This window comes from Bombina bombina, chromosome 12 (assembly GCF_027579735.1).
Source record: "Bombina bombina isolate aBomBom1 chromosome 12, aBomBom1.pri, whole genome shotgun sequence".
Taxonomy (NCBI): Eukaryota; Metazoa; Chordata; class Amphibia; order Anura; family Bombinatoridae; genus Bombina; species Bombina bombina.
In genome coordinates, this window is record NC_069510.1 from 149,947,376 (window position 1) to 149,952,375 (window position 5,000).

General features: G+C 40.9%; 1 protein-coding gene across 1 annotated transcript in view; it reads left to right on the plus strand.

Annotated features, from left to right (window-relative positions):
- PSMB7 (proteasome 20S subunit beta 7) overlaps nt 1-5,000 on the plus strand; it is a 257,792-nt gene that overhangs the window by 15,330 nt on the left and 237,462 nt on the right. The gene's annotated exons all lie outside the window — the stretch shown is intronic.

The window sequence follows — 5,000 nt, forward strand, 5'->3', positions numbered from 1 at the left end:
TACCTATAAAATATACCCTAAGATAGCTACAATATAACTAATGGTTACATTGTAGCTATCTTAGGTTTTTATTTTTATTTTACAGCCAACTTTGTATTTATTTTAACTAGGTACAATAGTTATTAAATAGTTATTAACTATTTAATAGCTACCTAGTTAACATAAATTCAAATTTACCTGTAAAATAAAACCTAACCTAAGTTACAATAACACCTAACACTACACTATAATTAAATAAATTACCTAAACTAACTACAATTAAATACAACTGAAAAAAATTATCTATTAAGTATGAACAAAAACAAACACTAAATTACAGAAAATAATAAAATAATTACAAGTTTTTTAAATTAATTACACCTAATCTAATCCCCCTAATAAAATAAAAAAGCCCCACAAAATAATAAAAAGCCATACCCTATACTAAATTTCAAATAGCCCTTAAAAGGGCCTTAAAAGGGCTCTATTACCTGTAATAAAAAATACATTAAAACCCACACCCAGACACCCAACCCTACTCTAAAACCCACCCAATCCCCCCTTAATAAAACCTAACACTAACCCCTTGAAGATCACCCTACCATGATAAGTCCTTAACCCAGCCGGGCCGAAGTCCTCAACGAAGCCAGGCGAAGTGGTACTCCAGACCGGCAGAAGTCTTCATTGAAGCCGGTCAGAAGTCTTCATCCAGGCGACATCTTCTATCTTCATCCATCCGGCGCGGAGCGAGTCAATCTTCAAGACATCCGACGCGGAGCATCCTGTTTCCAAAGAATGAAGGTTCCTTTAAATGACGTCATCCAAGATGGCGTCCCTTGAATTCCGATTGGATCAGCCAATAGGATTTTTTCCACCTTAATTCCGATTGGCTGATAGAATGCTATCAGCCAATCGGAATTCAAGGGACGCCATCTTGGATGACGTCATGTAAAGGAACCTTCATTCTTCAGTTGGACTTCGTTGGAAGCGGATGCTCCGCGTTGGATGTCTTGAAGATAGACCCGCTCCCCGCCGGATGGATGAAGATAGAAGATGCCGCCTGGATGAAGACTTCTGCCCGTCTGGAGGACCACTTTGCCCGGCTTCGTTGAGGACTTCGGCCTGGCTGGGTGAAGACTTCTCAAGGTAGCGTGATCTTCAAGGGGTTAGTGTTTTGGGGTTAATACATTTTAATATAGTAGCGGCGACGTTGTGGACGGCAGATTAGAGGTTAATATATGTAGGTAGGTGTCGGTGATGTTAAGGACGGCAGATTAGGGGTTAATAAAATTTAACTAGTGTTTACGATGCGGTAGGGCGGCGGTTTAGGGGTTCATAAATATTTTATAGTGGCGGCGATGTTCGGTTCGGCAGATTAGGGGTTCAATTTTTTTAGTGTTTGCGATGTGGGGGGGCTCGGTTTAGGGGTTAATAGGTAGTTTATGGGTGTTAGTGTACTTTTTAGCACTTTAGTTAAGAGTTTTATGTTACGGCGTTAGCCCATAAAACTCTTAACTACTGACTTTTAAATGCGGTACCATTCTTGACAGGAGAGGCTGCACCGCTCACTTTTTTGCAGACTTATAATACCGGCATTATGCAAGTCCCATTGAAAATATAGGATACGCAATTTACGTAAGTGGATTTGCGATATTAACGACTCTGGCCAAAAAAGTAAGCGGTACACCTGTCATTTCAAGACTCGTAATACCAGCGTTAGGAAAAAAACAGCGTTGGGACCTCTCAATGCTGCTTTTTAAGGCTAACACAAGACTCGTAATCTAGGTGTATGTAGTTTAAGTGCCACTTAAAGATCACATTTTACATTTCACAAATCATATATGTTTGTTTATGCAAGTACATCTACAGACTGCCATTGGGGGTATGGAAGTTGCTAACTGAGCTCCCAGGAACACCTGTGCATCACTACATCTGATAACAGAATCCAACCCCAGGTGTCCCTTGGAGCTCATGCACGTGAAGTGACCTAGGAGTGAGCACCAATTGGCTAAAATGCAAGTCTGTCAAAAGAATTGAGATAAGGGGGCAGTCTGCAGAGGCTTAGATACACTTTTTTACCTCTCTGATTACCTTGTATCGAAGCCTCTGCAGACTGCTCCTTATCTCAGTTATATTAATGTTTTTTTACCTCTGTGATTACCTTGTATCTAAGCCTCTGCAGACTGCCCCTTATATCAGTTATGTTAATATACTTTTTACCTCTGTGATTGATTACCTTGTATCTAAGCCTCTGCAGACTGCCCCTTATCTCAGTTATATTAATACACTTTTTACCTCTATGATTACCTTGTATTAATATAAATGAGATAAGGGGCAGTCTGCAGAGGCTTAGATGCAAGGTAATCACAGAGGTAAAAAGTATATTAATATAACTGAGATAAGGAGCAGTCTGCAGAGGCTTAGATACAGGATAATCACAGAGGTAAAAAGTATTTTAATATAACTGAGATAAGGGGCAGTCTGCAGAGGCTTAGATTCAGGGTAATCACAGAGGTAAAAAGTATATTAATATAACTGAGATAAGGGGGCATTCTGCAGAGGCTTAGATACAAGGTAATCACAGAGGTAAAAAGTATATTAATATAACAGCGTTGGTTATGCAAAACTGGGGAATGGCTAATAAAGGGATTATCTATCGGTTTAAACAACATTATTTCTGGTGTTGACTGTCCCTTTAATGCTTGCATCTGGATGGGTGTTTGCTAATGTCTGTTGTGGGATTAAAGGGACACTAAACCCAATTTTTTTCTTTCATGATTCAGATAGAACATGCAATTTTAAGCAACTTTCTAATTTACTCCTATTATCAAATTTTCTTTGTTCTCTTCCTATCTTTATTTAAAAAGCAGGAATAAGATGCATAGTAGCCGGCTCATTTCTGGTTGAGAACCTGGGTTATGCTTGCTAAATGTAAGCCACCAATAAGCAAGCGCTATCCATGGTGCTGAACCTAAAATGGGCTGGCTGCTAAGATTTACATACCTGCTTTTTAAATAAAGATAGCAAGAGAATGAACAAATTTTGATAACAGGAGTAAATAAGAAAGTTGCTTAAAATTTCATGCTCTATCTGAATCGTGAAAGAAAAAATGTGGGTTTAGTATCCCTTTAATGCTTGCATCTGGATGGGTACTTGCTAATGTCTGCTGTGGGATTAATGCTTGCATCTGGATGGGTATTTGCTAATGTCTGTTGTCTGGTGTGGGATTAATGCTTGCATCTGGATGGGTACTTGCTAATGTCTGGTGTGAGATTAATGCTTGCATCTGGATGGGTACTTGCTAATGTCTGGTGTGGGATTAATGCTTGCATCTGGATGGGTATTTGCTAATGTCTTGTGTCTGGTGTGGGATTAATGCTTGCATCTGGATGGGTATTTGCTAATGTCTGGTGTGGGATTAATGCTTGCATCTGGATGGGTATTTGCTAATGTCTGGTGTGGGATTAATGCTTGCATCTGGATGGGTATTTGCTAATGTCTGGTGGGGGATTAATGCTTGCATCTGGATGGGTACTTGCTAATGTCTTGTGTCTGGTATGGGATTAATGCTTGCATCTGGATGGGTACTTGCTAATGTCTGTTGTCTAGTATGGGATTAATGCTTGCATCTGGATGGGTATTTGCTAATGTCTGTTGTCTGGTGTGGGATTAATGCTTGCATCTGGATAGGTACTTGCTAATGTCTTGTCTGGTGTGGTTTTAATGCTTGCATCTGGATGGGTACTTGCTAATGTCTGGTGTGGTTTTAATGCTTGCATCTGGATGGGTACTTGCTAATGTCTGGTGTGGGATTATTGCTTTCATCTAGATGGGTACTTGGTGCTAATTTCTTGTGTCTGTTGTGGGATTAATGCTTGCATCTGGATGCGTACTTGCTAATGTCTTGTCTGGTGTGGGATTAATGCTTGCATCTGGATGGGTATTTGCTAATGTCTTGTCTGGTGTGGGATTAATGCTTGGATCTGGATGGGTACTTGCTAATGTCTTGTCTGGTGTGGGATTAATGCTTGCATCTGGATGGGTACTTGCTAATGTCTTGTCTGGTGTGGGATTAATGCTTGCATCTGGATGGGTACTTGCTAATGTCTTGTGTCTGGTGTGGGATTCATGCTTGCATCTGGATGGGTACTTGCTAATGTCTGGCGTGGGATTAATGCATCTGGATGGGTATTTGGTGCTAATTTCTTGTGTCTGGTGGGGGATTAATGCTTGCATCTGTATGGGTATTTGCTAATGTAATGTGTCTGTTATGGGATTCATGCTTGCATCTGGATTGTTACTTGGTGCTAGTTTCTTGTGTCTGGTGGGGGATTAATGCTTGCATCTGTATGGGTATTTGCTAATGTAATGTGTCTGTTATGGGATTCATGCTTGCATCTGGATGGGTACTTGCTAATGTCTGGTGTGGGATTAATGCTTGCATCTGGATGGGTACTTGCTAATGTCTTGTGTCTGGTGGGGGATTAATGCTTGCATCTGGATGGGTACTTGGTGCTAATGTCTTGTGTCTGGTGTGGGATTAATGCTTGCATCTGGATGGGTACTTGCTAATGTCTTGTGTCTGGTGTGGGATTAATGCTTGCATCTGGATGGGTACTTGCTAATGTCTTGTGTCTGGTGTGGGATTAATGCTTGCATCTGGATGGGTACTTGGTGCTAATGTCTTGTGTCTGGTGTGGGATTAATGCTTGCATCTGGATGGGTACTTGGTGCTAATGTCTTGTGTCTGGTGTGGGATTAATGCTTGCATCTGGATGGGTACTTGCTAATGTCTGGTGTGGGATTAATGCTTGCATCTGGATGGGTACTTGCTAATGTCTTGTGTCTGGTGGGGGATTAATGCTTGCATCTGGATGGGTACTTGCTAATGTCTTGTGTCTGGTGGGGGATTAATGCTTGCATCTGGATGGGTACTTGCTAATGTCTTGTGTCTGGTGTGGGCTTAATGCTTGTATCTGGATGGGTACTTACTAATGTCTTGTGTCTGGTGTGGGATTCAT